This window comes from Odocoileus virginianus, chromosome 4 (genome assembly GCF_023699985.2).
Source record: "Odocoileus virginianus isolate 20LAN1187 ecotype Illinois chromosome 4, Ovbor_1.2, whole genome shotgun sequence".
Taxonomy (NCBI): Eukaryota; Metazoa; Chordata; class Mammalia; order Artiodactyla; family Cervidae; genus Odocoileus; species Odocoileus virginianus.
In genome coordinates this window covers 26,913,502-26,922,767 of record NC_069677.1, presented here as the reverse complement: position 1 = coordinate 26,922,767, position 9,266 = coordinate 26,913,502, and the positions used below count along the sequence as shown (strand labels likewise).

Below are 9,266 nucleotides of genomic sequence, written 5' to 3'. Positions count from 1 at the left end.
TCACACACCTAAATGTACGTTATTATATACATTATAATAAAAGGAAAACAAAGAAGCAAATCCTGGCAAACAGAAAAGCCAATAGCAAGCTAAATGTTGTATATTCGTCCGACCAGGGATAGCTGTATAGCTAGCTATGTTATTCTATGTTATTCCTGTTAGTTGCTCAGTCCTGTCCAAGTCTTTGCGGCCCCAGGGACTGTAGCCCACCAGGGTGCTCTGTTCATGGAATTCTCCAGGCAAGAGTACTAGAGTAGGTTGCCATTCACTTCTCCAGGTCAGGATCTTCCTGACCCACGGTTTGAACCTGGGTCTCCTGATTTGCAGGCAGATTCTTTCCCACCTGAGCACCTGAGCATTCTTTCCCAGGGAAGCCTCTGCTGCGTAAGGATAGTCTAATTCAAAGCGTAATATTTGGAAAGTCCCTTTACCTCTCCAATCTTCAATTTCTTCTTCTTTAAAATCAATTTAGTAAAACTTACTTTGCAGAGTGGTTATGAGAAATAGTACTTTTTTTTTTTTTTTTTACCTTCTTAGCATAGTGTCTGGCCCATAGTGAAAGTGAAGTCGCTCAGTCATGTCTGACTCTTTGTGACCCCATGGCCGGTAGCCTACCAGACTTCTCAGTCCATAGGATTTTCCAGGCAAGAGTACTGGAGTGGGTTGTCATTTCTTTCTCCAGTGTCTGGCCCATAGGAAGGGATAAATAATAATTGCATTATTGTCATTTTTAGTCTCTATTTGTTGTTTTTTTTTTTTTTTAGCCACTGCTTAAATGCATTTATTTCTTTCAAATCAAGCTGAAAAGGCAGAGAAACAACTATATTTTTGGCCACTGGAGGAACAATGTTTGGCAACTCTCAAAAAAAGAAACACAAATGACAAGTATGTAAAATACTCATTAGAAATAAGCACAAATTAAAACAAAACACTATTTTTCCTTCTATTACAGTAGCAACATGTTCATTTAAGATAATAAATACCCAGTGTCAGGAACTGCTGGGCAGGAGGCTGAGGGGCTCTGCCGCTACCAGGCTCCGTGTCAGGAAGTGGAGCCCGGGGACACACCCCCAGAGAGCGCATGGCTCACAAGCAGGAGGAAATGATAGGAAAGCATGGACAGTCAGCTTACATCACATGATTTACGAGAAACTGGAGGCAGTCTAACAGTGGATCGTTTAAACAAATTACAGCACAGAAGTACAAATGAGTAGTCAACATGATGGCAGGCAGAGGTGGACATTTACTGACACGGGAATCCCGTATTTTCTTAAATGGAAAAAGTAAGTTATGAGAGTACAATATGACCTCATATTTGTTTTTGAGAATGCTACATGAGTACACACAGAAAACCATTGAGAGGAACGTATACCACATCACCATCGGCAGTCTCTGGATGGTGCAAGTATGAGTGATTAAAAACAACTTTATACACACGTCTGTATTTATCTGCAATGAATGTATACCATTTCTGTGATTAAGGAAAGGAAAAGTCTTAATTTAAAAAACACTGCCCAGGTTTTGGCTCATAATTTGAGAAGTTGTATGTTCTCAGAGGCATCTACGTGGTTTGTCCCTTCTGACCTGAGGGAATATGCTCAGTTTTTCTGCAAAATGCCACAATCATGGACGTCTGACCGCCCGCCCATCTGCAAGTCGGTTTTCTTCCAGAGCCTGTGAGGCTACGGCCGGGGACTGAAGCCACCTGCCCAGGTGAGAGGTGGTTGCAATACTGTGTCCAAGGCCTGTACTTCAGTGGGGGACCCTTAGAGTAAGTTCTGGGGGGAGCAGAGAGAAAGCAGCTGGAAAACAGGGGGAAAGGAATGTCTGTAAGGTCTCCATTGAGTCCTTGCTCCTCGGAGGCAGGGGAGGTGGGAGGATGCCGGGAACCCGGCCTCACAGACTCCTGAGCCGGTGAGGCATCTCAGAGACGACAGAACCGAGAAGGGTGCTGAACGGCGAGCTGTCGGAGTAGCCCCACCACAACGAGAGGCACTGGACGGAGGTCTGGACCCTGGAGAGTCCTGCTGAGCCAGCTCTGTGCGGGCTGTGTCGTCTCTCCCAGATGCCGGGCCCAGGAAGGACATACAGAAAGCCGTGCCTGGCACAGACCACCTCCGGCCCCCCACCCTCTCCACTCGTCCCAGGAGACGCTGGGTGCACAGCCAGGGCCGGGGTCTCCTGGGGCTGGCTGCTGACAGACAGGAGAGCACACCTGATGTGCAGCTTGCTGACAGTGAGGAGCTGACACAGAGAGAAACCACAACAGGATGTGAGGGGAAGGGGGGCCACGTCCGCCTGCACAATAAAGTCTCCATCAGCCCCGAGGAGAGGCCCCCAAGGCGGTCTCAGATGTGTGTCCAAAGTAAGGTATTTCTGAGGGGTGGCTGGAATACTGCAGTCTGGAAATGCTTTACTCTTAGAGAATAAATTACTGCAGACAGAGTCAGCCACACAAGTCGCTCTGAGGTGCTTGCGCGCTTTCCTGAAGGAGACCAAAAGGCAGGTTTCAGCGGTCAGCACTGTCGTGAGTGCCCCAGGTCACGTGTCCTCAGGGCGAACCGTGGCTAACTCCTGAGTGGAGACAGTTAGCCCGGCGCGGGGAGGCCGGGAGGGGAGATCTGCAGGAGCACCGTGTCCCAGCCAGGAGAGCGGAGGGGGGGAGAGGCTGCGACGCTTGGGGCCCTAAGACAGCGCCCGCGCGGAGCCCATGAGGCGGTGCGCGGGCCTGGGCTGGACGGGCGGGTGGCACTCACAATGGACGGCAGTGCGGAGCAGGCAACAGGGCGGTCCCCGGGGAAAGCTTTAATAGTGGGGGGGAGCCGCGTCCCCCCGTCACTCATGGGAAACCCGGTCCAAAGCCACATAGAAACTGTCCTTGTCATCCAGGCAGTGCCAGCCGATGGGGCCCACCTCGCAGTCTGCACAGACCAGGAACTTGATGTTGCCCACGTCCTTGGTGAAGCCCACATTCTCGAAAGTGAACATGTCCTCCACCAGCCAGTGCTCCTGCAAGAGGTCACCCTCCGGACCACCGCCGCTGGCCAGCGCCGGCTTCTTCCTCGTGGAAGGGAGGAAGAGCTGGCGGCGGGAGAAGAGCGCCGTGCCCGGCTGCAGCACGCGGGAGCCGCAGCGCTGGCACAGCACTGCCTTCCGGTTCCGGCCCTCCTCGGACACCAGCTCCCTCGGCGGCTCCGCGGCCTCCATAGCCGCCACCCCGGCCCTCGGCGGCGACGCGCAGCTTGGAGCCGCCTCTTCGCACCGCGCAGGCGCGGTACCTAGTCTCTATTTGTTAATTGGTTGACCTTGTTGATGTCTATGTCTGAACCATGAACTCATCACACACAAACTACTTATTTGAAATTCTCTAAAAGATTTCTCCTGTTTAAGACTGGATATTAAACAGCAGTGTTCATACCAAAAGGACACATGAGAGATGGCCCATGTTCAACCATCCACTGATATAGTAACATCCTATAAATTGAGAATTATAAATCAACTCATTATAAGCCTTAAAAACTAAATAAATTATTGTAATAAATAGTTTAAGATGCTCCTGAGGTATGACTTAGCCTTTTCAGAGCAATTCCAATGCAATTTGGTTCAGACCAATTCCTAAAACACATGGGATTAATATTAAGTAAACAAATTGGCAAAGTGATATGAATTAAGTCACTCTCCAGCCTTGCTAGCTTAATGCTAATGTGGACAAAGCTTAAATGGCTAATTCTACCTAGAAAGGAAGGTTTGAAGAGATATCTCCTTTCTATTCTTTGACCCCTTTGCTGGTTAAGGTGTTTTTGTTAGCTTCTGTGGAAAAAAAAAATACCCAGAAAAAGACTGCTAGGCATTTCTTTCCTTTGGTTTATTTTTTTCAGCCAAAGTATAAGACCTGACTTAGATGAATAGCAATTAAGGAATTTTTGTGGTTTATTTCCTGATCTAACTGCTTACTCCTGAAGAAAGCAATTCTGACAAGCCTGTGTTAACCTGGGTTTTACTGAAACTGTAGAGCCAGAAACATTTTTGAAAGATTTAGATAAGATAGTCAGGCTGGAATTTTAACAATAAGTGCCTCTTAGGGTAGTTTTTCCTAGATCACATGGACTTAATATTTTTCCCCTTGGATACTTATTTTGTAGAAAATAAACCACTTTTCTATGCATTAGCTTCATATTTCAACAACATTGCAGACCTGCAGCTGAACAAGAAGGAAGATGAGTAATCAAGTCAATGCTGATAATTCCACTTACAGTAATACTTTGAATGAATAAAACCCTTCACTTACAAAGATATCAACATTTGTTTTCATAAATTTGATCTGTAAGCATTAGTTGAATATGGATTTAAATTTTATTTATTTTTCAAAGCATTATTGTGATGAAGAAGAGAACTTTTAAAGATCTCTTTTCTGGGAGGAAAAGTTCAGAAATGTCACACTAATTGTCAAGATGCCCAAATACCTCTTCCTGATTATCATTACTGCTGGGTAGTGCTAGTGTCAAGCAAGGCATGACTCAGCAGCTAGAGAATGCCCCAAGAACAAGATATTTTCATGTCTCTCTTTGCTGTGGATATGTTGGCTTCATCTTACCAGACTTTGCTTATTGTTGCCATATGACTGCTGGCACCTCCTATGGCAGTTTGCTGCCTGGTTGACCCAGCAGAGGAGCATGCTCTACTCTTCCCTGAGGAAGTCCTAAAGTTCACTCTGATTGGACTGGCTGAGTTATGGCTTGGGGAGACCCAGGGACCATGTCCATTGGCTAGGAGAATGCAGGGTGCTCACTGGCCTACTCCTAGGCCAGAACCTGCTTTACCCAAAGGATGAGATCCAAGATTGGAGAGAGAACTTCCCCTAGAGTGAAATCAGACTGTCTGCCAGGCAGAAAACCCCCAACTGAGACACAGAAATGTCCATGAGACTGATCATCAATTCACATAGCCATGCTCTAGGAAGTACTGTTGAAGGTGGAAGAGTGGGTGACAGTGTGGAGGTACTGGGGACTTTTAAGCAGGAATATGACAACGTGGCAATTTAGGCACTTAATAATAACAGTAATATCAATATCTTGCATGACAAGTTCCTTATATTTTCCAAGGTGCTTTCACTTAACTGAGCCCTTTGGATCTATCCTCCTGAGAAGTAGGAGGGGTAGGTGTTATACCTATTTTGAAAATTAAATTGGGGTGCAGAGAAATTACTTATAGCCAATGACAGAGCTAGGACGATGATAATCCAAGTCTCTTTTGATACATTTATTTTTTTACTATTATCATTCATAATATAAATTATTCCTAGATCAAATTCATCAAAGAAAATTGCTCAGTTTTTGAAGGTTTTCCTAATTCATTCACAGAGTATTTATTTAATGACAGCTATGTGCCAAGCATCATGTTAGGTGTTGGGAACTCAAGGAATTTGTTAAGAGGTAATAACAACAACAAAAAAAAGATTTGAGTCATTATCTAAGTGAAAGCGTAGGGTGATATGACATGAATCTAGTCCTAAGAGAGGAGGAGGGGCTGTCAGAGAAGGCACCTGGAGTAGATAATGTCCCAGACAAAAACCATAAAGACAAGTGTGAGTAAGCTAGATGAAAGGATAGAAGGCCAAGAGTTGGCAGGAAGTAAAGCTTTCTCATAGAGGGGACAGCATGTGAAAGGCTCTGGGGTGAGAGCATGGCTTGCAGAAACGCTGCCGAGTTGAATATGGCTGGAGCACTAAGTGCCGGAAGTTGTGTTGTGGAGATGGAGGAGGTTGGAGAGACTGGCTGTGGGCCCACAGTAAAGTATTCTGAATGCTTTGGGCTTTATCCTGAGGGGATGGGGGCAGATACAGAAGGTTTTAGAAAGGTCAGCTTATAGAATGGAAAAAGAATGGGAGCAGGAGTGGGGCAGTGGAGGGGTTGGTTGGGCAGAAATGGGGTAGGAAGCCCATTATGCATGTTTCAGTCACTGAGAAGTGAGGGGAAGATGGCCTGAATTAAAAGTGTCAGAGGAAAGAAGAAATAAGCATACGGATTTGCATGATATAAAAATTGCAAACTTATAGAACATTATTTTGCCCCCCCAAATAATAACATAGGTGATATTAATTTTATGTCTTTATCCAAGTTTTACTTAAAAAAAAATTCCAATAGGCTTGTTTCATTCAGCAAGCACTTATTGAGAACCTGTTACAAATCAGATGTTGTAATACTGCCCAGATGTTGACATTCTGTCAGTTTAAATTACTTAAAGTATATATGTTTGCATCTTTTAGATATACCACAAAGTCATTTATTTTAGTTCATTTGGTGGTATTCTGTATTCATATTATTTTGAGTGTAAAAGAAAAGGTTTTCCAAGAGAGGTGTGGGATAACTTGCTTTTCCTAGCCATAAATGATCTTGTTTATTTTTCTGATAGTATCTGGGAAAAAGGTCAAGAAGTGTATTGAACATATCACTTTACTGAATTATGTAACTATTTAAAATTTACTGAGATCACTCCCAATACATTTTGTGGGCTTGCTCAAAATTAGGACAATTCAATATTCTCACAGATGCAAACAGGGAAAGGTATTTAGCTCCTGCAGGGAATAAAGCATTTGGGCAAACATGCAGCATGTGTTTACTAATTAATTCAGCTAAATTTTCATGAAGTCTGATGCTTAAAAACGTTCTATTTATTTATGGAATTAAAAGTCAGTACACTCCTTCATTATCAGCAGACTGGATATATTCTTCACCCAGGTGTCAGCTTTTCCAGTAATCTCTAGGCTGTTACAGTGCTTTACAACTCTGGCTGATAAAGGAATTCTAATTTAGTGCTCACATTAATTATCAGTAATATTAAATGAATATATTGGAGCTATTTACATGTGTCATTCATAGTTGCTGTATTCTAAAGAAAATGATTATAATTGTTCTTATTAGTTATCATATTTCATGCTTCTGCAGTGAAATTCATTTTTTCCCCTTTGGTTTTGTTTTGGGAATATCTTAATGAAGAAAAAGGCTAACAGTATCTTGAAATGTTCACAAGGCACCGGGTAGCACTTTCTAAATCATTAGTCATATTTTATTGGAAAATGCTTTTGTGTTACTTTATTTGTTTCTGAGCACGAATAAACCAGATGAAGAAGCAAAAATGGGGCAGCCAATCTTCTTTAACTAATAACTAGCAAGGATTATAATATAGAAGAAAAGACAGAATACCTCTGAAATTTGAAAAAGTTTACATTTCTCTGCATCTTAGTTCGGTTAGGGACTGAAATACGAAAACATGAAGTATACCTTTTGTTGCCTAAATAATATGCAATAGAATCCTGACTCATTGTAAATCCTGACTCACAGTACGATAGCCTGTTTTTATAGTACCTTTTCCCTTAACTGAAAGCATCTCCATCTACCCTAGGTTGAATGAAAATTTACATTCCTAATAAGTGGATTATCTGCCTGCTGTAGATGCCTGATTGAGCTTCAGAATTGATTCAAAATTCAAAACTTTACTAAGACAATGAAAATTGCCAGATGTCCACTTGAATTGACTTCTATAGAAAGATGTCTGTTACTTAGCATAATGAGGAAGCAAGGTGTTTCAAAAAGTGGATTGCTTTGTAAGTAGGTGAAATTCAAATCTTTAAATCATTTTCACTCTGAATGTTTCTCTTCAGCATCCAGGGCTCAACTCAACATTGACTTTTTCGAAAATCTTTCCCTGATCTCTGTGTCAGTCCTGGTCAGATTTTATGCTACTCTCTCCCCCCCTCCCCACCCCGCCCAACCTTTTTTTTTCTTTTGTATTTTGTATTATAAGCATCTGTTTTACTCATTTGTTCTCATCAGCATCATACCCAGCCCCCCAGCTGTTGAGGAGTTGGGACTGCCACGCTCACCTTTGTACTTTCAATGTCTTAACTAACTCCATGTCTCTATATAGTAGATAAGAGTCCCACCCTGTAACTGTCTGCAATGCAGGAGATCCAGATTCAATCCCTGAGTCAGGAAGATCCCCTGGAGCAGGAAATGGCAACCCATTCCAGTATTCTTGCCTGGAGAATCCCATGGATAGAGGAGCCTGGCAGGCTATAGTCCATGGGATGGCAAAGAGTTGGACACAACTGAGCAACTGACATTCGTTCACTGACCATGTAATAACAGCTATTCGAAAATGGACCATATGCTTCCCTACCTTTTTAAATAAAATTCACCAAAAAATAATAAAAAGATTGATCACTTAGACTTGTCACTATGAGCCACAGAGGTTTTAAAACTCTCTAAATATGTGTTTGTCCATCTCCTTTTACATGCCCGACCTGCCTAGGATTTGTGTGCACTTTAATATGCTCCTAGAAGGAGGTGGGCTCTTGGTATTTGAGTCTAGAACTGTTGCAGAATCCTGTGGGATTCATTGAGCTGACTCCCAAATCAGGTGTTTGCTCCTTGGTACTTTAACTGATTTTAATCTCTGTGTTGTCTCAGTTTATTAATAGTGATGCTATCAGCAAGAAATGTTGGGGTCATTCCCCGATTCCACATTACTTGTAGTGAGCCTTGCAAGCATTTCCACAATGGGTCAATATTGTGGCTGGACTGACCCCGTGATTCTTATTACGACTGCATGAAGTTCTTCAGCAAAATCCATCAGGGAATTTTGAGCAACAAGGTTTATTATTTACAGATCTTGGAGAGAACAAGGCATACCCGAGGGTCACAGAGCCAGGTTGTGGGTAGAGAGAGAGAAATATCAGCTCTGGGGCTCTGTGTTTATGGTCAGAGGGTGGGGTGCCTAGGGTTTCACGGTTCACTCTTTATTGTTAGTTTAAAGCATAAGAGTGGAAATAGGGGACAGGAAGGGAAAAGAGTGGTCACTTAAGTCATCTATTTATCTAGGTTACCCAGATGAAAGAGGCATCTTCATGGGTGGGGGCAGTTTAACTCCTTATCTGGTTCCTTTGCTAGTAGCTGTCACTTGCACTAAACTCTGCCACTTCCAATGGTCCCCATCCCTTTTTTCTTCTCTTTTCCTTTTAGTTTAAGCAACTTGAAATGCCTGATTTTCTGAGCTATTACCATCCTTCTCTCCCAATACATAAGCCAACTGCTCCCAACACACATTATGGCATCTTTTCGACTAGTTACGTTACTGTTTTTTTTTTTTTCCTGTTCAATTCTTCCCTTCCTTTTTTCTCTCTACTGACAGGAAAGTATTACTTTAAAAAACAAACAGATAAACAAAAGAGAAAAACCATAGACTCAATTTCATTCTGAATGTTTAAT

The 9,266-nt window shown here is 43.0% G+C and overlaps 1 pseudogene; it reads right to left on the bottom strand.

Moving 5' to 3' along the window:
• Positions 1–1,426: 1,426 nt before the first annotated feature.
• On the bottom strand, positions 1,427–3,239 carry LOC139034745 (guanine nucleotide exchange factor MSS4 pseudogene; annotated as a pseudogene).
• Between the last annotated feature and the right edge of the window lie 6,027 nt (positions 3,240–9,266).